The sequence below is a fragment of the Acromyrmex echinatior genome, chromosome 16 (assembly GCF_024713525.1).
Source record: "Acromyrmex echinatior isolate Ae372 chromosome 16, ASM2471352v2, whole genome shotgun sequence".
NCBI classification, from domain to species: Eukaryota; Metazoa; Arthropoda; class Insecta; order Hymenoptera; family Formicidae; genus Acromyrmex; species Acromyrmex echinatior.
This window is the reverse complement of record NC_141867.1, coordinates 4,421,885-4,447,811: the sequence shown is the minus strand read 5'-3', so window position 1 is coordinate 4,447,811 and position 25,927 is coordinate 4,421,885. Positions and strand designations below refer to the sequence as shown.

At 30.8% G+C, this 25,927-nt stretch overlaps 1 pseudogene across 1 annotated transcript; it reads right to left on the bottom strand.

Annotated features, from left to right (window-relative positions):
- Positions 1-1,648: 1,648 nt before the first annotated feature.
- LOC105152747 (uncharacterized) lies at positions 1,649-24,882 on the bottom strand (annotated as a pseudogene). Its single transcript, XR_015547808.1, has 4 exons — positions 24,617-24,882; positions 18,773-20,313; positions 2,123-2,411; positions 1,649-1,741 (listed from the first exon to the last, which is right to left on the bottom strand). The product of XR_015547808.1 is annotated as an uncharacterized LOC105152747 (transcript).
- Positions 24,883-25,927: the final 1,045 nt, after the last annotated feature.

Below are 25,927 nucleotides of genomic sequence, written 5' to 3'. Positions count from 1 at the left end.
ATAATGAATCATTAATCTGAGTATGAAATACTCAGCTCACTTCAGACTCAGTTTCACTTGTGTGCAAATGAAAAGCAACTATTGTGTACTTTAATTTTAGGACTTTGTTTCAAGACCGACAAGTAATCAGTGTAATGTTTGCTTGAATTAGAAATTGTAAAATTTATATAAAAATATTATTAGATGTAAAGATTCGCTTTAACCGAATATAGCTTTGTTTGCTTATTTAAAGATAATATTTTATAAATTAAATTATGTTTCAATATATTGTTTAGAATGCAACAATAAAATATAATATTTTGTTTGCATATTTTATAAAAATATTCCTGCTATATCCCTTTTATTCTCCTATAAAATCCCTTTATGAAAATATTATTTCCTACATTTCTTGTTGTATCTATTTTTATGTTAACTATATCTTTTCAATTTTTGAATTATAATTCCCTTATCCTCTGATAGTATTCCTACCTACCCGTGTAAATTATAATAAGTATCCCTGCCTACTTGCATTTTTATTTCTAAATCGATTAAACAATCACACGAGTACAACGGACCTATGACAAATCCTATATATTAATGGGAATTCTAAACTAAACAAGGGTCGAAATTTAATTGAGATCTAATTTTTACAGGCATTGACTTTTTTTGTTCCAGTTTTTATAATTACATGTAAACAATGTTAATATATAATAAAAATATTGTTCAAGATTAAATATTTACCATAACCCTTTATATGCCATTCATTTTGAGGCAACGAAGTTATGAAGTTTTACATTTATTTTTAATATAATATACTGATGCTGATATGAAATTATTTAATATAATTTTCATTGATCCGTTACATTTACGAGGAAGAGAACTATCAATTCGAATCGGTGATGTTTCAAGAACTTTTTATTGATAGAATTATTTTTATTAAGATGCAACTTCAAATATAAGAATTTTTTATTATTGTTTGTAAGAAAAAAGAAAGCTTACTTTGAATTTTTTGAATTTGAATATTTACTTATTTGTAATAAATTTTAGGAAAGTATTAGTTCAGACACTAAAATTCTGATTTTTATTTTAATAGTACATGAAATTAACAAAGAACAAAAGACGATTTCAAGACTAAGTATTTGTTGTAATTAATCTTTTATAGCTTGTCTATTTCAAAGTAATGGATCCGTGAAATTTTATATTTATTTCTAATATCATTATATAATGATATCAGTACTATATATCCTAATGTTTCATAGATTCGTTGCCTCAATAATAAAGCTTCTTGTCACTCACCGACCGATGCACAACAGTAGAGTTATCAGCCACGTAGCTACGATGATTCTATAACATACAATAAAGGATCCAATTAAAATAGCGTTCAAACTAATCATTAATTTAAAAATTAAAAAGCAATTTTTACAAAAGAAACTTTTTAATCGTCTCTCAATTCAAATTTTTAAAAATAATTATATGTTTTTCACAAAAGAGATTTTTATAAGAATAAACGTTTATGAGAATTTAGGTTATTTGTTTCTTTTAATCCGAATAAATAGGAAAAACCGAATAATTATATGAAAGTAAGCAATAATATTTACCGCAAAGTTGCTCTACCAGTGCCTGATGCGTCTCCTAGCCTCCTCCTCCTCTCAGATCATCTTCTCCTCCATTTTCTCATAAGTTAAAACTCTTTCCAAGGTTTTATTTTAGGCATCATGATGTGCAAAAGAGTTTATAATACTCTGTAACACATACAAATAATCTGTAACATATAAAAATAATATATAAATATATTAAATATTTTTTATTTATACATATATTCTGCTAATATTAATTATATTATAAATATTTAATTACATATTTTTAAAATTTTTTAATGTTAAATTATATTAAAAATCGTTTATTTATTATACAATATATTAATGTATATTATGCTATTATAATATTAAACTATTTATACTTATGCTATAATATACTATACGCTGTATTATACTTATGCTATTATACTTATGCCTATACATATTATACTTATGCTATCATGTATACCTTATCTTTGTCGTCAAGAACGACGCGGCGGTTTGACGACACAAATACCAAAAATCTATTATAGCTATGACAATTAATATCGTAATATTTTAATTACCGTTTGATCTAGTCGTGCTGCCACTTGTCTCGGGGCCTGTCCGTTCTATGTACGCCAAGGCGAGAAGGCTTATCATCTCCTGCGCGCGATTACCTTTACGTGCCAAAAACGATGCAACGACGCGACAGCTCGATGGCGTCACGTTCTTGGCGTCACGTTCTTGGCTTCGCGAATACCGAACCTGTTCAAGCTACGTAGTAGTTACCATCGCAATTATGTTTCAATTATCGTTTGATCGAGCCGTGCCATCACTCGTGTCGGAGCCGGCCCGTTCCGTGTCCGCCGCGATCTGCAACATAAAGTATAACCGTGTAATCAAGATGGCGGGGGGCTTTCGCGCGCGTCTCCCGCGCGCGGTTACCTTCGCGTGCCAACAACGACGCAACGACGCGGCGGATCGGCAACGCTGTGCGTCCCCGCTGTTAACGTCGCGAATACCGAATCTTTTAACTATGCTAGGATTAATATTTCAACGTTTCAATTACCATTTGATCGAATCGTCGCCCTTCTGCAGCTGGTCCGTCTGACACCTGTCGCGTTTGATCGCGTTTTGCGATTTGCGAACGATACGTGAAGTAGTGAGACGGGGAGGGGGGAGGTGGTAGGGATTAATTTCTCATGCGGTTAACTTCACGCGTCAAGTGACGCGGCGTTCGGCGGCACGATGTACAAACATTTTTATATTTTGAATAATAGATAGTATACGTTCGCCTTTTACGATCGTCATTATTTCGCTTAATACAAACAAATTAAATATTCAAGATAAGATTTTCAATGGATATCTGAAAATATAGTCGTTGCTTTGTCAATTATTCGCTCGATAGACACTCGGTTGAACAAGTATTGTGAAATATACATTAGAACGGATTACAATATTAAATTTATATTACTCAATATTTAAATATTGACAGTAAATAATAAATACAAGATTAATATAGATTTTACTTATCATTTAAATGAGTCGCGACGTCACTCGTTTTGTCTGGCATGTTCTGTGAATCGTCTCTTTGTCGATTGTTTGCGGTATATTTTTAGCCAAATAAATCTTGCGAAATAGACATTCTAATGGAATAATAGATCATCAGTGTATATACAAACATCAAATCTATATTACGCGATAATTAGATGTTATTAATACAGCGGATATATTGTTGTATATTGTTCACATCAACGTAGATAGAAATACAATATCATGCTGTTTCATATCATTAATTGATATTCAACAATGGATACGATGTGAATATGCAACAAATTTGTATCTGTCTTAAGAAATAAATGCAGAGTTAATATACGGCAGATAAACAGAATAATATGAATATTTGACCAATGTTAGTATTATCTAGTTGTCTTATTTATTAATAAGAAAATGACGTATCATTTGTCTTTCATACAGATTCTATTCTTGTTGGATAGAGTTGTGTTTTAATGGAATACCAACTGTTATAGTGCAATATTATACTATTCTTTTTTTTTAGAAGAATATCTTTTATATAATTGCTTATTTTTGTATAATTGGATATCGGAAGAGGAAATTTATTTCTTATTTTGTTTTTTTTAGAGAGCTTTTTTAAAGATTAAAAAGATATTTAAATCAGGCGATTGCATTAATCTGGTAAGATGTTGAAATTTTATAGAATAGATTTCACAGTTTTGGAAAACAGAATGAAAGGAAAATTTTCTCCTTCAAGCATAACATTTATAAATAACTGAAAAGTGTTCTGTTAAAAAAATAATATGACATTTCATTGGTTACTATTATTTAAGCAATGAGTAACTACAATCATACAATGATAATTTATGTATATTTGTCAAAGTGATATAAAATGTATTTGAAATCCATAAGAAAATTACTTTTTGTTTTATTACTTGCATTAACGTTATGTGAACCGCGCATATTTTTTCAGAATTATAGAAATATTGACTTTTGTAAAAATATGGACAGAAAGTGTAGAAACAAATTGTAGAAATATTGACATTTCGAAAGTTTATAGAAACAAGAGGATTATATTACCTCATATACACGTTACTTAAAATTTTAAAAGAAAGAAAAGGAAATTAAGAATGAGATAAAGATTTGGGAATTGATCTTATTGAAAATAAATCCATTACATCTATCTTTCAAGTTCTACCAGTGACATTTGCCATTTATTATCTACCATTACGGCAGACAGCGGTGATTCGACTTCACATCGCGCTTGCGAAATCGTTGAAAAGAGGAAAGGAGAATAAATTGAAAGTGATAATACCATACGCGGGTCACCTTAATGTGCTGAAACGCCTTCTATATAGCTTTGATAAAGGGACTTTTCTCGTACGATTTCGCTTTTGCATTGTGATCACCGCAATTCTGCTGCCAAGGCTCGTTACGAATCTCAAATGGTGCCAGTTCCCTCTGAAGAACACGAAAAGTTTCCGTAAGTTTAAGCGAAATTTCCATTATTGAAGCATAACACTTATTTAAATTTAAGAATATGGTATACTTTATCCAGCTTCCTTGTAATAGGAAGTCTTTCGGGTTGAGCCAAGAAATAATAATCAGGGAGTATCCCGTGAATATGCTGACTTACCCTATGTTGCCCCGATTTCTTCTGTTGATGAATTATTAACATTTATAAGCTACCCGATTTAGGCAAATATTTATAATAAATTAGAAATTTTCTTAACTTTAGATATGTTAAATTATTCATAATTTTTTTTTTAATTTTATGAATGATTAAATGCAATTTTGAAATTATTATCCTAAAAATATTTCAACGTACAATGAAAAAATTTATAATTTTTAGCTTTTCACTAATTTAATTTTTATTAATTTTTTTTTATATGCTTTCTGATTTGCGATATTCAAGAATCTTTTATGTAACGCATTTTAACATAATATATATTAAAAATGATTATTTTTAAAATGCTTTTTAAATGCTTCAAAGTTTTTACTATTTTCAACGAACTTATAGTAATAGTAAAGGCTAGTAATATTTTATAGTCCTCTATATTATAAAAGTTCTTTAGATATCACGCTTAAAAAAAACTCCTAGAAAAGAGAAAGATATATCAGCTCCAGAAATGTAACAAAAATTCTATTACTATTTTTAAATCCAACGAACGAAACTTATAACAATTGGAATGCTGATAAAAGGGTCATGTGGCATTCGATGTCTGTCGCGGTTCTGTTCAGATCCATCGTTTGATATCAGCTTACAGATCTACGTGACTGACGATGTAACAACATTCGTCTTTTTGTATCTTCTGGAAAAAGCAATGCTATCTTTCTGACGTTACAGCTCACTGAAGTGATTCACAATACAACACGTTGCAATATACGTATTCACGCTCATGTAGTGTAATATCAAATATCATAAAAGTTCACGTTTATAAAAAGTATTTAAAATAGTAAAAAATATTAACTGAAGATGCAAGAAGAAAGCTATTAACGTTTTTAAATGTAATGAAGAAGATTCGAGAGAGAGGTTGTTTAATCATATTAAATTTCTAGATGCTTTGGAAGAAACTTTTTCAAAGAAATTTATTTTATTTATCTTATTATATTTTTATTTCACATAATTAAGCATATCTTTCAGCAAATTTATCTTATTATATTTTTATATCACATAATTAAGCATATCTTTCAGCAATAAATTCTTCTTTAACGCTATTTTTCATATCTCGCACTTTTTATTAAATATTGTATTAAAGAATTAGACTAATAGGTTCTCACAATTGTAATATGTAATATATTCTGTAATATATGATTATTTTCCTGAATCCATCTAAATATTTAATTTAAATTATAATGTTTAAATTATAACGTTCAGTAGTTCAGATTTAGTTTAGTTGTTGCCTGCGTCAGTAGTTACGTTTCAACGCAGTTGTAGTATTCATGGACAGTTAGCCTTCCACGTTACCCCTTCATACTACTCTCTCAGATCTTTGTCTTTCCATTATCTACGTTTACCAACGTTTAGCTATTCCGAGATTCAATTTTGCATTAATATTATATATGTAGAGAAAATATATACAGTTTAAAGAAATTGTTATATGTATATTAATCTATGTGTGCAAAGATTAGACTAGTCTATCGATTTTATCTTCCTTTTATATAAATTTATTAAAATAAAATAAAAATAAATATTTATCTTTAGATATCTTATTTTTAAAGTAAAAAATATGTATGTATATTTATACATACATATGTAAGTATTTATAAACTTTTATTGTTTTTACTAGTTTTGACATATTATAATCTATAAAGCTTTCCAACTTTTAATCTAATTTTTATTTTTTAGTTTAAATATTGAAATTTTATTTGCTCATTAATAATATGTGTATCATTAATATCTATATAATATGAATAAATTAATCGAACAAATACATTTTATAATTTTGAGATACTCTTATGTAGATACGTTTGATTATTTACATAATTTACGATTATTTTGTTTATTCATTATATTAAATTTCGAGAATGTTTATCATCATTGCTGATATCAGCAAAGTCAATCATTTATTTACACACTCCATAATCAACATCGTGCTTATTTACGCTTCTTCGTATGCGAATTTCATCATTTCGTTAATCATAATCTTATAAATAATCCGGATATTTTTGATAGATATTGATTGAATGTACAAAAAGTTCTGTGCTATCGTTGTCTCATTAGGAAAAGAATCAACGAAATTTTGCCTACAAAAAAGAATTATTTCAATGTGACAATGTAAATTTGTTCCGATTTATCTGCTACAGGAGCTCCATAAAATTTTTACGAGATTTTATTGAAAAATAATAAGTGTTGAATATTATATAGTAGACACACATATCATTATAGTAGGCTAGCAAAATGTTAATAATTTAAATCCTTGAGAAAAAAACAATCATCATAGAAATACATTAATGATAAAACTTAATAATCACTTAAGAAAATCATACAAAAAAATGTTGATTTATTTAATAACTTTTGTGAATAGATTTAATAACTGTTTCATGTCCGTTTTAAAGTAAATTAATTCTATTATATGAACTTTAATACATTTCGGAAGTACTTCAATATATTATTTCACAAGAAAGTTTTAATTTAAGTTTCTTCACGGGGTTCTGATTTCACTGAACAGTACTTTTAACGCGCACGAATTATACTATGTACGTTCGGGGAGGGAAAAGAGAAAATACTCTCGGCGGAGTTCTACGGATATTACCGCAAGATTAATAACTCCCTTCCTTTCGATTTCGTTTCTTAGGACCGCCAGAAGAAACATATAGCCGGTTGATTGCGATAAGGAAATTTCGGCTTGTAAATCTACGGAAATCCCCGATGTGGCCCCAGCAGCCGGGGAGAAATCGGCGGGTGGTAGTGGGTCGGTGTAGGTCTGGCTTCCCCCGGGTATGTTTATCTACCGGGTGTGCCGTCTGAATTTAACCGCGAGCAGGAGGTGAGGGCTTATCTTTTATCGGAGATTCCCGGAGTTCGGAGACTGGGTTTGGCCGACGGCCAAAATGGTAATGCAACCCTCGCGCCAGCAGCCGCCACCGCCCGCGCTGCTACTCCTGGGCTTCATCGAATCACATATTCCGATATTCACTCTTCACTTCTCCGTACAACTCTTTCCTTCGCGGCCGAGGCGACGAGAAGAGTAGATAGGGAAGATGTGAGATTCGATGTAGCATCTGCAAACGGATGAACTCTTTGCTGTGCGTTTCACGAGAGTTTTGTCATGCGTTGCTCACAAACTGATGATATCTTTTAGCCATAGAAACAAATATTAATATTTTTGCATTTATATATTATAAATATATTAATGAAACAATTTTACATAATGCTAAATTCCAAATACATTGCAATGGATCCTTTTAGACCGTTAAAATTTCATTAACGCTGTTACATTTTCGAAACTGCATAACATTACATATCGTTTATATATAAAAAGTAGTAAATTATATTGTACAAAATTATAGATGATAACAAAAAATATAATATAATAAAGCAGTGAACAGACATACGTAAAAAGCAATTAATAATAAAAATTATTTAGCAAAAATTATTAAAGCAAGTGTTAAAAGTAATTAAAATATTTTTACAGAAGGATAAATTTAGATTATAATAATTGTGTGTAATTATATCAATTGTGAATTAAAATTAAAGAACAACTTAAAAAAGGAGAGATTATATAGAATTATAAAAGAAAATAAATAGAACAATATAATATCCAAAAGTTATAAAAAGGAGAATAATATAATGTCCAAAAGTAACAAAGAAGAATATCACTTGGACTGTAAGTGTAAATATTTGTTGATGTGTAAAAGGGAAACAAATTCAAAGGCGGATAAAATCTACATTCACATGCGTATACTACATATTTGCTGCGTGAATGACGGTTTCAATTTAATAGAATACAGCGTGCCGGTATAAACAGAGATGAAATTTTATAGGAGCACGACTTTACCCGAGTGCAGCTTTATACAATAATGAAATTCTATTTTTCTCTCCGCTCTCGCTTTCCCGTACCGCAGGCTGCTTGGCATTCTGATCTTCTACCTTTTCCCTGATACGAAATAAAAATGCCCACGGTGCGTTTTGATTGCTCCGTCACGACGTTTTCGATCCAAATATCAATAAAGAAACTTTTCATTAAAATCGCTAGGTTCCCGCTTCAAGCTACGCTGCTGTCAATGCCAGTCGAACGGTACAACGTAATCGATAATCTATTTTTCCGAAAGGTAAAGGGGTGTACAAACCCGTTTATAGTCCGCAGTCTTTTCACGTCTATGACAACAGCTGGTGATTTCCGTGATCATCTTCGGAGATCATTGAACAGTAATATCGGAAAACAATTTCGTAGGATGTAGATTCACCATCTTGTAGGACGTGTGATAAATGTGAATCTGGAAAATCACGAGTTGCCCAAAGGCCGTTCTTTCGCGTTTGGGAAAATAAGTGACTGCGCACAACGGGAAACTGTGGAATAGCTACCAAGGCAAAATGGTGGTAAGAAGAATCTCGTGTTCGTGACTTTAACGTACTTGCGTTGACGTCGAAATGTATGTGTAGCAGTTAAGTTGAAATACGATAAAAACGTACTATAAATCCACATGCCTTCTCCTTCGGTACAAGAAAATTCACCTGATATACGAGTAACTGTATCGATTACATCGACTTCATCGGAACTGAATGAATTTTAAATAATTTCCATGCATTCGATGCATTGGAAGATATTATTTTCTTAAAAAATTCAACATTTCGGAAATACTAAATAAACACAGCACGTATAAAGAAAGAAAGAATTCAATATAATCATGCATATGATTGATCTTTTACTTCAAAAGCGACATAACTAAAAAAATGATTTTCGAGTTATTATTATGAATGAGTTAGGTAAAGATTATTCTATCAATCATCAAAAGTAAACCAATTTAATTCCATCACAGTCTATCTGCTAAGTAGGACTTGTGATAGTGCTTTTCATAATACTTCTTACAAGGGTGACACATTTTGAAAATAAAAAGGAGAGTGTTCTACAAAGAACATATAGAATTAAGATAATTTTGGCGATCAAAGTTTGAAGAAGAAATTGTTTCATTTAGAATTTAGTTATTTTAATTGATCAAAGTAGTTTGTTATATTTTTGTAGAATATCAATATTGTCACAACTAAAAAATTTCTTGAGATTGCTAAAATGGAAATAACAAAAATTTTATTTGACGACGTTTCGAAGAGTATATTCTTTTTGCCAATATTATTTAATTAGTTAATAATGTCCAGTTAAATTAAAAAAATAGATAGGTTTTTCTGAAAACTTAATTATTTTAATTGTGTCACTTTTGAAGTAAAGGAAGGATATGATGTTTGCTCTGACAAAAACAAATTATAGAGAAAAATTATTATTATTAATGTTAATTATTTTATCGTGAATAAAACGTTAATGTATACGTTAATATGTATTTGTATATATATATGTATCTTTTTCTTTAAAATATTAAAAATATTAAAATTACTAAGACTTCATATAAATTAAGAAATATAAGAACGGTTCATAAATTATCAAGAAATGCAAAAATGAATAACTAATTTCATGTGAAACAATACCTTCTTTATTAAAGAGTTAAACACTTTTCCTCGAAAATTGAGTATGATAGTACCGTGTCTACAGCGGTAGAACAAGAGGAATTTAAATTTTACTTTCAAACACAATACCAGAGAAAACGCTTCGTATCACAAGCATTACGGTCCCATCAGATAATTGCTTCTTGTACCGAATGAGAGAAAAAGGTATAAGAAAAGAGAAAGAAGAGAGAAAGAGAAAGAGGAAATGGAAGAGAGAAAGACAGAAAGAAAAAAAGGACGGAAATTAAACGGATAGCTCGCCGTGTGTTCATACTTGTCTCCACGTCGTGGTCAAGAAGCGACGCCTGGAAGATAAGCCATCCTTTGAAGAATCCGAGGGAATCGGTATCACAAGGGTCGCAAAGCGTCCATAGAGGAAAAATTTAATTTCGACGATATGTGTTCGCAAAACGAATGCAACGATAGCCCCCGTGAATAAAACGCGTCATCTTTCGCGATATACGTGGCCGTAAAGGGAAGGCGCGCAACACGGCGGAAACGGAGTCCGAATAAACCGACAATCGATTCTCTGCCATGCAAAATCGCACATAACGACAAAGAGAACAAAAAGAAATGGGGTACGAGAATGGAAAAGAGAGAAAAAGAGAGAATTGAAATAATAGGAAGGAGAGAGAGACAGTGTGATTGAAGGAAAAAGTAAAAGAAAGAGACGGGAAAGAGATAATGAGTGAAGAGAAAGAGAGAAAGTGAGAGATAAAAAAAGAAAGCAAGAATTGAAGAGAACAAGTAAAAGAGAAAGGTGAAAAAACAATGGATGACAAAGAGAGAGTAAGAGAAAGAAAAAGAAAAAAGGATAACACAAAGGGAGAAAATAGGGAGAGAAGGGAAGAGGGAATTAGAGCGAGACAAAATAAGAGAGAGTGAAACAAAGAAAGAGAGAATATTATTAAATTTTTTCAATTATTTTTCAAAGTATTAATATGTCTAATAACTATCTTCATTATCTTGTAATTTTCATCTTTAAAATTCATCTACATTTTTAAGAATAATTTGTGAAAGTTTTTAATAATCAGTAGTTATCAATTATTAAGCGTTTGTTAAAAATGAAGATGATTCATTTAATTTAATATAGATTCATTCAATTTATTATAAATTTCATGATTCACTATTGCACAGTTTCACATTTTCTGAATTATTATTTGTATATATAAAATAGTGAGTGCTGGCAGATGTATCTTGGCAAAGGACCAAGTCTCTAATGTTAGCCGGCAGCAATGTGAAGCACTGGGTAGAGCATCGCAAAATTATCGTCACTCAGGAATTTACTGTTTGCTACGAAAGCGCCAAACACCTCGGTGACGTCGCGCGAGAAAGAACTCTTTCTTACTTTTTCGTTACTATTTCTTTCTTTTCGCTTATTCCTTTGTCGTTGTCCGCCCCGCCTCTTTATACTGTAGCCCATTTTTCCGATACCATTGCACGCGTATTCCGCTTTGCCTCGATTCGTGACTGGCGCACACGAAAATCCAAGAAATAAAGTAAAGTCGCTTCTTTCCAGAGACTAGCTTCCGCAAATATATCTGGTGGAGTCTCAATGCTGTTTCAAAGACAGTTTGCAACTTGTCAAGTCGAAAAGGTCATCCTTAATTCGGAACGAAAGAGCTTTGCCCCTTCAGAGTCAGCGTAATCAATTCACGTCAACATGAAAGGGTAACAATGCCTTTGATATATTCTGATCACTCTCATTTACCACACAAAACCTCAACCCTTCATTATTCTTAATCCTTTAATCTCATTTCTAACAATATATATTAAGATATTACAAGATATTTACTTTGATGCTAAGAACAAGACATTTACTAAGACAATGCTTTCAGGATTTTACGAATAAACACAAAAACGCCTTTCAAAACGTACAAAGGGGTTAAAACATGAAAGAGGGTTAAGATTTCTACAGACAGAAGCGCGTTATTATATTACTTGTCTAGAGATATTTCAGAGATATAATAAATTTTCAACGAGATTAAAATGAATCATTAACTACCTTACTGTGTCGGAAAGCTCATTAAACGCAACATATCTCATATTTACCAGGAACAAATATAATTTTTGCTCAAACTAGCTGGCTGACTATTTTACTTGACATTTCCGCAATAATCCTTTGTCCATTACGACCGTTGGTTTTGTTTGTACCGTATCTCCAAAAGTTTTATTACGGCCAACCGAATATAATCGAGAGGATCAGCTATTCTTTTTTCTCGGGAGCAGAGAAAGGGGTTCGTAAGTAACGTGGCGGTCCTTCGATTTCGGATAAATGAACCATGTCGCATGGAAAGACAAAGGAAACAGCAGCTTCTTAAAAACAAAATCCGTCAGAACTCCGCGAGTTGGCCATACGTAATGCAACCCCCGAGATGTTACCGCGGAATATTTTCATGGCGCATTTCCGTTCGGGCGTACGATGCTTTATCGCGGATGCCGGAGAACCGTGCAAATTTATGGAAATCTTGGATACGTATTGGATAAAAGTGTTTTATGGGATGAGCAGGGACGGGTTGCGTTGCCAAACATCCGGCGGATTTAATCCATTCCTCGCGGGAGTTGTGAGAACAGTGGAAATGTACTCGCGAGTGAATGTACGCCTCGCAATGAGATGGGATCGCGGGATTTATAAACCTCGTTCATACAATTTTACTTTTCATTCCATTGAGACCGTCGGCGGACTCGCGAGTGCGATAATCGAAATGTCATTCGATTCCCAGTAGTTCCAGTTACAAAGAAATGCGAACAAGTAATTCTAAAGAGTCGAATCTTCGACTAACATTTAGAACGTGACAAAATCAAATTGCATATTGTTTATTAATTGTAAATTCTTACAGAAATTTAATACATTGAACAACAGTACTTTTAATACTCAAAATAAGTAATTAATCACTACCTTTCAGTATTAAGTTTTATAATTTAATTTTAACATGTTTTATGTGTTCGTTTAAATTCAAATAGAGATATTCGATTTTTATTATATGTGTGATTAAATAATTTTACAAAATAAGTCATTTCTAATATTAAATTAGAATATCAAATTGGAGATCTATAAGGGAAAAGTAAAAAAATAAAAAATATAATGAAATAATTGCTAGTTTCCTAATTATGTGTAGTAATATAATTTAATTATTATACTATAATAACATTTAACTATTATTAAGAATCGATATTCTTAACTGTGCCACGCTTGGATTCTCGCACGTAGGAGTCGCGCGCTTTAATAGAGATTATATAAAAACTGAAATATAATTTTATAATATAATATTTATATAACGATGACATCTTTTAAAAGAAGTACAAGACATTGATTAAAAAGAATGTGTAAAAATTTTTTACATCCATAATTAGACTAGAGTTATTTATAAGTCGTGTAGATCACTTAGAAGACGGGACGACACGGTGTTGCGAAAGTTAAATGGAAACGAGTTAAGCTGGTAACAGGCGATAAGCTAAAGTCTCGATTGGCCTTTGAAGTATGTTGATAATGGCATGTCATTGTGATCGAACTTCCCAAAGAACTAATCTCATAAAACGCTCTTTCGAGAGAACTTCGAACTTCCTTGTTCAGAACATACGTAAAAGTCAGGTGTTTCGCAGGTTTATCTTGGTCATGTATCGTTGAATTATGTAAAAAGTTCTCAAGTTACAGTTTTCTTAAGTGATGCTCATCTTATATCAAATTAAAAAAAAATTTCAATTTTTTATTTTGATAAAGTTGATTTTTAATTTCTAAAAGATATCAATTTTATTAAAATAATATTATGTTCAAACGAGAATATGTAAAATATGATATGATGAAAAATGTGCATTGATAAGATTCTTTTTTGTCTTTGCTGACATATAACATCTTACTTTATAAATCTTGTAATAAAAGAGAGTCCTGGCGTTACTAACTGATCGTTATCCTAGTCGGGAACTTTACAATGAAGTAGTTTGTATAACTTCTGTTCTGATCAAGCTGCATTCTACGAAAACAAAGTGTATTCACGACGGAAGAAAATCGTTACCTCGCCAGTCGCTACTGCATGCTGTAAAGCAGAAAGAGTTTTTACTTTATAAATATATTTGCTCTCTCTCTTTCTCTCTCTCTTTCTCTTTCTGTTTGACTTTATGTATCATTTGAAAGATAGATTTTTTGTATTAATAAATAGAAATACTTTTAAGAACTTCTGGCGAGACAAGAGTCAAGACTTTCTTCACATTTTTTTATTTATTTCTTATAGTCTTTGCAAATGATATGTTTAATATCAGTTGATGAACTATTATTGCAATAATAGTGTAATTTTCACTCGCTATTTTAAATAAAATTATTTGAAATATGTCAAGTACTTATCATAAAATGCCTACGAACGTATTAAATTAATATAATATTAAAAAATATAATGCAAAACGATGGTTATGAAAATTGAAAAACGCAAAAAAGAAAAATAATATATAATTTATTTGATTAAAATGTAGTTGTTAAATATTAATCAACAGTCAATTTTTAATTAATTTGATTGATATCGTTAAGTAGATTCTAACACTATCAAGATTAAATGCTGACGATCGTAAATCTTCGCCGTAAAAGCTAAAGAATCGTGTCTGATTTATAACCTACAGTTAAGTTAACGTATGGCGATGTCGAAAAAGCTGCGGTAATATATGTCGTAAATTGAAAAGTAACCTCTATCGAGGGAACGCGAGCTGACCTGTTAATTCTTGACGATCGTTTTATCGAGTCTTACTTAATTCAGCGTACCGTTCCCCTTTACTTAGCGGCGGAGGAGAGTTGCCCATGAGATAATTAAACTCCTGGCTTGGCCCGAATGCCCGGCAAGTATTAATGGAATTTATAATGGTCTTTTTGTGAAGGCACTTTAAGCCAGCGAACCATGAAACTCTTTATGGACGCGGTAAACCAGAGATCGTTTTTTGAATGACGATGATTTTGAAATGCGATACAGATCTTTTCTGCATCTATAATAAGACAGGTAGAAAATTATCAAGAGAAACTTATGTACGTGAAAACGAATATGCGATTTCTTATAATTTTAATATGCAAATTAACAATGCTATTTACACGGAAAAAATAGTTTTTTTTTAAATACCTAAAAATTTAGTTATTCACAAATCTGAAATTAAATTTTGTTGGGCCATTAAAATAATCATGTAGCACTTCCAACTACTGTTCAAAGTTTTGATCTAGCAATTAATTTGAGCGTCTTACGTAATTATTTTGATTCAACAAAGTAGTTATTTTCAGATTGGTATCTAACTCAAATGAACTTCAGAAAATACATGCACCTTTTTTCTATTACGTTAAATTTTGTTATACACGCAAATGTTAAAATAGACATCACAATTTTCACATTCAAGATTATCATTTTTCTCGAAAATTTTCTCTACGAGTCAATAAAGAAAATTTATCTTGTGATTTTAAGCTGCTTTCACGAGAAAGAGCTTCCTCGCCGAGTATCACGATTTACCGTATACCTTGTATAGATTTATAGCTGTGTGGTAAACTCACTGAATATCTTTTGACGTCAATGATTTTCGCGATTGCCGAATTTCTTCGGGGGTAATTCGATTCGACGCGATTTGTTATGCCGTACGAATGTGCACAACGACTACGACGACGATGTTCTCGGAATACTCTTATTCCTGTCCAGCGTCCCGGGATGAATTGGATTTTTACGGCCACGAAGTAGGCTGAGAAAATAAGGGGTGAAAGAAAGTGGCTGCGGCTGCGGATTCGAGAGAATGAGTGACGCCGGTCGGAATCGAATAACAACGCTTTCTTGAGAGTACCTCAGCCTCAGTCGGAATAATAAGGAGTTCGTTCCCCCGAGATCGAGAAAATCGATCGCACCCTATCACGTCCATCTCGCATTATTGCCACCGGTTGTTTCCGACAACCCGCCTCCATCCCTCTCACATGATGACGCCAATGTCTGAATGTGACCACGCTTAACAAGATATTGTGGTTCTGTGGTCAGGAGTGAATTAAAGATTTTATAAATAAAAAATCAATCATAATAAACCGGTATTTATAGTCCATTCTTATTTTAAGATTCTCTTAAGTAATATTTTAAGATGCTGTGATTGGTTTATGATCTCCTAAGACTACGTAAGACTCTCGTACGACGGTCTTAAATGTAAGAATACCGACTATGAATATCGGCCACAAACGCGTTAAACTTGTGTACTTTTTAAAATTCTGAAATTTCTCAAGCGTATATTACATGCAATGCGATGATCTTAAGTAATTAATAATAATTTATGTCTTTATATATTTTTTAAGTAATCAATAATAATTTATATTTTAATTTTATACAAGCATTGAAGAAATCTCATAGAACAAACGATTGATTTGTAAATACACGGAAAGAATTTTACGAAAGTATAATGTAAAAATACATTATACTTTCGTACATTTATAGATCAAATTTGAAAATAATTTTGTTGAACTATCAAAATCATTAAAATTGTAAAACATTTAAGAGTCAATGACAATGCTGCAAAAATTTATAGCATTCTAGCAATCAGTTTGAAGATCCTACATGATTATTTTGATGATTCAAACAAAATTATTTTTAGATCTGTGATTATTTTTAGCTAAATTTTTACCGAAAGATATTTTAACGAAATCGTTTTTTCCGTGTAAAGAATAATGTGTGTAAGAACGTAATTATAAAAAGACTTCAGAAGGAGAGTTTAGATATAGAGAAAAGTAATATGTTGAGGAAATTGTGGAAAAAGAGAAATAATAAGAAGATGAAAAAAAGGAAAATTATGAATTTTGTAAGTCTAACTAAACAATTACGATGTAAAGTAATGCTGCAAAAAGTTTTGACATTCCAACAGTTTGAGCTACATAAATATTTTGATGATCCATTAAAATTATTTTCAAATCTGTATCTAGTTAAACTTTTAAATTTTTCAGCAAAACTGTCGTTCCCGTGAAGTTGTGGAAGTGAATAATAATAAAAAGATTATAGGAATGTGAGAAGAAGATTGTAAAAAATATTCGGGCTTTGTATAAAAATATTGTAATATATAATAATAATAATGTGATATTGATGTAAATAATGAATAAAATGATGCGAGCTAAAGACTGTGATAGATAGATTAATTAGAAAATAAGAAAAGTCGATACGAATGATAAGATTGATGTACCAATCGCGAGTTTTTAGTTGGCCATTAATTTATAAGAAATAGATGGATGTGTGTGATTAAAACATTACTGTAAACCTTTCTTGGCAATATAAGTTGAAATAATAAATTATTGTATTCTATATATTCTATATCTTTATCTTTTTATATTATACTTTTTAAATGTATCGTGCATAAATATTAAGCTTTACTTTATTGTCTTTGTTTTTCATGTATTTGCTTATATGATATTACAAATGAATTTAATTTAATTGCTATAAATTTAATTATATATTTATAGTTCATACAAATGACATTTCATACAAATTAAGTATTTTATGAGAAATGGATATTAAAAATATTTAGTTTGTTTTAAGAAATTTTCTTGCACGCGGAAAAATAAAAATGATTTCTCTTTCTCGCGTTTTAATTTAGATTATTTATCTTCTTCAAAAGTGTCTTTTCTTAATTTTTCTGATATATTATTTTTTATAGCAACACTGCTGTTGTAAATAAATAAAAGAGATAGATAATATATGGACCGCAAAACAGTATGTAATCAAAAGAAATTGTTTCCGAAATTGTCAGATTCAAACATTTCTTTGTCCTAAATAACATCTGCTAACACTATTTTCGTCCCTTTCAAGTAGAACCCTACCTAGACAATACGATCCAGTAGATTGCCTCGTATTCGCAAGACAGCGTCAAGGCGTTCGAGTAAATCGGAAGGGAAGGAAGAACAGCAGTAGTAACCGAAATAAAACCCTCCGATAAAATTATCCTTTCTTGAAGAGTCGGAGAAGTAGTAATTTCGAGATTTTCTATTTTTTCTACGGCGAAGACGGAAATGCGCGAAATTTCATTTGTCACTTTCTCGAGTGAGGGCAAATCGCAAAGCACGCAGCCCTTTCGTAACCACAGTGCATGCAGTTTCTATGTGCATGGCAGTTATCGTGTAAAAATAAAAAAAAATAGAAAAAAGAGAAGAAATAAAAGAAGGATAAGAGCAAGGGAGTCTCGATATGGTGAGAGACTGGGCGTATTATCGTTCACGTAAATGGAATCATTGAAACCACGTGCGCACGGTACGTTCCGCCGTTCATATATCATCTCCCGCAGTTTTCTTCCGCCCCGCGATGATCAATCGTGATTATTCGCGTAATATACAGGGTCCGAGCACGCCGTGCGTTCGTGCCGTGATTTATTCTTTCGAGTTTTGCTTCGTGTAGAATAATCAGTCTAACCGCACTCTCAAAAGAATTTGTAAACAGGCCACTGGCTCACCTCCGTATTTTGTGCAGAGTCGCCTTACGCATTTGTACGTTTAATATATATGAAATACCTTTGAGAGTCGATGGTGCATGCACCGAGTTAATTTTCACTCGCATCTTTGATGCGACCTGAAAAATTAATACGTTACCTGACGCCAATGCCAGCTACACTCTCCCTCGATATCTCTTTCTCGACATTTAAGCTTCGCTCGTTCTACGAGAAAAGGCACTCTCTCTTTCCCAGCGCAGTATCTCTTCTGGCTCAAAGGGCAGCATCTTAATTTCATCCTTTTAAACGAGACTTCAGCGACTAAAATTGCTCATCTCAGATATACCTATACCGTGCATAAATATTTATTCCATTAACCACTTAAGGGATTCATTATTTACCGATTTTTAAACTATTTTTGAAACGTCACGTTGTTAATTAGAATTTCTCTTTGTAAATAATTAATGCGCTGATTCCGTCAACTAAATCCGTTAACCAACTACGAAAAATTAAAGATAATTACAAAATGTTCACAAAGAAATTAAGGAATTAGCAAGTAATCTTTATCAAAGATTTATTAAATGTATGAGTGGATTAAAATGTAAATTTAAATCGTTCTCGTTCACAGAGTTTCCTTAAACGTTTGCTAATTTAATACAAACAGTGAGATGTCTCCTCAGACATAAAAGCATGGCTAAATGTCACAGAGTTTCTGAATTACTTAAATCATTCCTTCAGCATGCACCTTCTAATGCGATAATAGTGAGTTACACACTATTCAATGGCACGTATATAGCCCATGTAAGTGCAATTCAATTTCTGCTAGTCTATTCACGCGATAGCGATCGCGCTGGTTCCAATACGTGACCCAATATGTTCGCCGAAGCTTAGAACACCTCGCTCGCTCATTGAGCTAGACCTATATACACGCAATCTGTCCATTTATTTGTTCTGCCTACACTTCTGAATCGCCGTTGCTATTCCGTAAGTAATAACGCTTTCGATTACATAAGCGAAGCCGCAATAGCGACGTAAATCTAAAATATGATATATATATATAATAAAGCCCACTTTAAACGATGTATAATTTATATTATTTCAGAACAGAATTGATTTATAATTTTATATGCCATAGGTTTTTCTGTAATAGCACGTATATCTTTTTAAATTTACGCAACGGAAGAACAAATATAAATCTTCTCTTGAGAAAGAAACTTTTCGTTAAATTTATTTAATATTTCAACAGCGAGATAAAATATAACAGACTTGTCTCTAATTGGAATTATAAAGTAAAAAAAAAATTGGAGGAAGTTTTAATTACAGTTATATATGTAACATTAAAGAATTTTACGAAACAAATAATCCTCCACATGTTTCGTACTTCCATCATTTTTTAAATTAAGATAGATGAATAAAAGTGTAAGCAGAATAGTAAATTTGAGAACAGTAAATGTTTATTTAATAATTATAACGCAAGGTGAGAAGTGACCTGGGTTAAGCTTTCTACGTTCGTATATCACACTTAAGTTTCTTGATGCCTTCAGTAGTGCCCGTAACCACCGTATGTACCTCCGTGATGATTATTACCACCGGAGTTGTGGACGTGAGCAAAAAATCCTCCGTGCGGATCAGCGTGGTAGGTCACGGTTCTGGTGTTACCTTCCGATTCCTTGATGGTATATTCGCCTTAATAACGATAACCTTTCTTCCTGCAAACGAAAAACTGCTCTTGCACCAATACATGATGGCTATTACAGACTGCTATCATGCTCGTGCATTAATTGTAAAAAATTAAACACACGGATGTGTCATCGATATTATATAATATCTGCACATTATGTTACATCAATATGGCTACCGCTGCGATGTTTAATTAAAATGAAGCGCACCGAGGCGTATCACCGTGTAATCTGACCGTCATTTATAATCTTTAACTATCGACACGGTTATGCAAAAATAAAAAAACTGAATGTCGAGAAAAAAACACTGTGTCGATAAGTTAAAAGCGTTCTATGCTCAGCTTATTGCAATTCAGAGTTGCGCTTTCGAATATCTACTCGTTCTATGTGAAGATCCGCCAGATAAACTTTTATCAGAAATTTTTCAGAAACTTTTAGTAACATTTAGACCATCATAAAATTTTCCACGTTGTTGCACAAGCAAAACGTAAAAAATCAGCAACTCTTTGCATGATTATATAAATTTTAATAGGTTTGATGCTGAATAACTTACGAAGTCTAATTTATTGTGGAAAAGCGATTGAAATATAATAATCAATATATTTCATTAAATAATATTTATTCTCTCTCTCTCTCTCTCTCTCTCTCTCTCTTTCAAATTTGTATTGGCTGATGATATAGATGATAAGTTAATTTACTTAGAAGAATAGATTTTAGTTACGTATATATACCACACACACACACACACACATACACACACACTGAATACGTAAGCATTACACAAAATTTATGGAAAATACAATATGCATTCATTGTTTTGTAAAAATAAATTATATAAACGAATATGATTTACATCACCACTTGAAAATAGAACATTCAGACGAATTAATTGAAAAAAAGAAAGAAAAAAATAAATTCGATTCGATATGGGATTTACTTTATGGCAATAAACGACGTGAAAATAACATGCAGCATTTGTACAATAAAAAATAAAATAACATTCAAAACAATATTAAAAAACCATTTCATAAGTGTTAAAATTTTTTTCAAAAATTGGTTAAAATATTAAAAAATGTAAAATTGATAACAACAGTTGCGTATTTAAAAAATTATGCATTTTGCCTACACATTTTTTTAAAAGCAACTTTGTGTTTTTTTACTAATTGATTCATCTCATTATTTTACACAAAAAATCGTATAATTTCATTTAAAAAAAGAGGAAATGACTTTTACATCAATTTGGCGTCTTCAACTAGAAAAAAAATAATTATTAAAATACTTCTCTTTTTATACCATGCAACTTTTTTAGAATGTTTTTTGGTAAAATTATATAATATATTTTCGTAATATTTTCTTGCTAAAAATAAAATGAATCACCAGATATATATTCGTATTATGTGTACACATTTAATAAGATTTTAATCATATTATGTGTGTATGTGTGAAAATATATATAAAATATATTTATACAAATCTACATATATATTATACAAATACAAGCAGAAGATGACAAACAGATCCCAGTTCGTCTCTGGATACGTAGACATTTCGTAAAACTTACGGAAAATATAGCAACATGCGCTCATTGTTTTATAATAGTAAATTATGCAAACATATCTGGTTTACATCACCACTTGAAAATAAAACATTCAGACAAATTAACAGAAAAAGAGGAAATAGAAATTCAGTTGGGTGTGGGATTACTTCATATCAAAAACAGATATGGAGGCAGCATGCAATCTGTACAAAGTATAATACAGAAATATTCGAGACAAATTTCAAAACATACTTAAAAATTAATCCATAATGAATAAATGTACTTAATGTGTATTAAAAAATTGGTTAAAATATTAAAGAACAGAAAATCGATAATGATAACATAATCAATAGCTTAAAATGTAACGGATACAAATATTATATATAACAACTTTTCACTTATTTAAATATAATATAATATAAAAGTTTGCATAAATATTTGTATTATACATATATTAGGTGTTGGAATTAATTCGTAGCGTTTTACAAGTGATGGGAAGTACTTTCATTAATGTATTTTTTAATGCTCATGTGAAATAAATAACATTCTTTCATTAAAAAACGCTACGAATTAATTCCAACACCTAATATATTTACTAAGATTTATTTTATATATATGTGTGTATGTATTATGTAAATATATAAAAATATTTATATAAATATTTTTATACAAATTTACATACTTGTATACAAAGACACACATATACCTGTTACTCATATACCTGTACAGCGTAAAAAATACTTGGTATTTACAGTTGATGTAATTTAAATTTTATAAGGCATAAAAAATCGTCAATGTAAAACAAAGTTTAATTTATTATGTTATTAAATGTACACTGTTACTCAAAAGCACTATTGAGTAAAATTACAATTTTAATTTTAATTTGTATTTTGATTAAAATTTAAACAATAAATTAAATTTTAATTCATTAATGTAATAATTTTAGATTTTTTAAATAATACGACATATGTTTTGAATGTTCTGTTCGTAATTAACTTTTTTTTTGTTCCTGAATTTCTATAAAAATTTCACGAACGTTTTGGATACAATTAAAATATCTAAAGAACAACTCATGAAACACAATATCATTTCAAAAATATTTTCTAAAAAATTTATAATAGATTGCCCAATCGACATACGTCTGAAAATTAAAAAAATTAAAACTGGGAAAATTAAAAAAAGAAAAACTAAAATAAATTTTACCGTTCCATTTCTCTTAAAACAAAAATTACCAAATTTAATTTTGTATTCAATAAATAATATTTTTGCTATTATACGCACACAACGTCATAAAGTTAATTTTTTTAAACTAAAAGATACATAAATCTTTACATAAAACTCAATTCTAAGAGCGAGACCACAGGTCTTTGCATAACGCATAATGCATAAAGCATAAGAGAATCAACCAGTCAAAATCTTTCCTTTCATGAAATAAAAGAGTCTGATTAATTCCCTTACACTAAGTTAATTTTCTTACACTAAGTTAATTCTTTTACACTTTATGTATTATGCGTTATGCGTTATGCAAAGGTCTGTGCTCCAATCTTTAAGAAGTGTTTTTATTTTCCAAAAAAATTTCTTAAAAATGATTTTATAGCATCAGACTAAGCTAAACCCTCCTTAAAACCACATTTTGACTTCATAACAAAATAGGATGCAAATTAAAACTATTTTCTCCATCTCATTTCTAACTTCTTTAATCATTCTATATATATATATATATATATATATATATATATATATAGGAAAAGTAATACCAGCTCAGAAAGTGACACGAATAACACAATGATACAAGCAGAGATATAATTAGAGAGAGAGAGAGAAGAGAGGGGGGAAGAGAGAGAAAGAGAGAGAGAGAGTGAAATACCAAAGAGACTCAGTAACTTTATGTAATAATTTGTAGAAAACAGAAATGAAACACATGTTCTTAATAAGTAATTATTCGCTTTATACATTTGACACACACACACACACACACACACACGCGCGCGCGCGCGCGCGCGCACATACACACGATACGTATAAATAAATCTCATTAATTAAACATAATCTTTTCTATACAAACACTCTATCATATTACGTGAAACATTAATTAAGTATTTTATTAATGCAGATCCGAATCATGCATTCCTACGCTATATGGAATGCTCTCACCATAAAGATCTGGCTGAATGCATTAATAAGGTGATCTCTTGTGAATCTTGTAATGAAATAAACTTTGACTTCCTCCCACAAAATTAATTATTATGGTATATAAATTATTCTTGTGTCGTATTTAATATATTAACTGTTGCATTGACTGATTCTTCTGTAGACTCGTGTAATTTACACAAGAATTATTTGTTTCTCTCGATATAATTTTGCAAATATTTTATTTTTAATAATAGAAATAAATATTTTGTTTTGTCTAATAAATTATCATAAGTCTATTGAAGAAATAAATAAATGGATTAATTTTTTGAAAAAATTTATGATAACTTATTAGACATAAATAGTTACTAAATGATAAGTTCAAATAAATTTTTAATGTTTTGTGCATTTTAAGTATCAGTTCCAAGTATATAGACATATTAAATAAATTTTTATTAATATGCTATACGTTAAATATAAGTAGCTTGTAAAAATTTAACGTATCCGTAATTACATTATATGCAAAAATATTTGTATAAATCATTCGATTCTTTCGTAATAAACTTTATAATAAATATTACATTTATAATTTAACTTTTTAATACTTTGCAAATGTTTTGTCATTTACAATATTATATAAATTAGGAATATGTCTTACTATCTCTGTGCTCTTTTTATCTATGATAATAGCCAGTGACGATCGAGATGATCCTCGACTCCGTACGCGAACTTAGGATGTGCGATGTAATCTACATGATGATGATGATGATCGTGCTTATCGTGGACAACCAGTTCGTGTCCAGGCCCTACCACTGGTCCATGAAAGTGTGCGAAACTGTGAGCATACCCTGCCAATTTACTTTGAATCGCTGCAAGGACCAATATGGCCAATAACAGAGCAAGCTGCCGACAAATTGTTGCTATTTACATGTGCTCTTGCACAAAGCAAGAATGAAGTTTAGGATTCTGCATTCAAAAGCATTTTCTTCTCAATCGATCGTAAGTGGGAGCTTTCGACTTCGTCGATTACGGAGATAGTTGTGGTAAATGAGTTATTATGATTTAATAAAAATGTTCATATCAGTTTAATAAAAAAAGTTGCAAGATGAAATGTATAAAATATTAATTTTTGCATATTAAAAGTATACAAAAAATGCAAAAAAAATCGAGGCTTTTTTATTTAAAACAATTACAAGAGTTAACAAGAAATTAACTCTTTATGATTAGCCTTAATGATAGGAATTTATGCAAAAGAATTTTACCATTTAAAAAATGTTGTATAACATTAAAAATTAAATAGAGTTAAAACCTATATATTTAAAAAATAGAGTTATATGTGTGTATAAATTGAACTATAATAACTAATTAAAAAGATATCACAAATTTTAACAGATATCTTCGTGGTCATTCTTCTGATGCTTGCAACTGACTCCTAAAATACGAATGATACTTTTATCGATACCGATAGAAGTTTATATAGCGTGTTTCTCTTTGTCAGAAGAATTTCGCCACCACTATTTAGGACATACAGAATGGTCTCTGCGAATGACAAAAACACGACATGAACCAATCGCTTTCCTATGCATAAGATTGGGCACTCCTGCGATGAAACGTTACTATAGCGAACGCCATGCATGTGGATACCCGTTCCGTTGAAACAATCGATTTTGCTATATCGATTGCGCTACGGAAGTTTTTTGCCAAAAGTCTCGAAATGGTTGGCTTTCATTGGCGATCGTAGCGGAGTATCGAAGCGCACGATCGGCAATATTTGAATAATGGACTATTTGAAACCATAAAAAATTAACTTTTTCAGCACACACACACACACACACACACACACACACATACACACACATACACACACACACACACACACACACACACACACACACACACACACATATATATATACATGTCTTTTTTTGTATCTTTTTCATCGAGAAATCTGAATTTTTTGTTTGTCTCT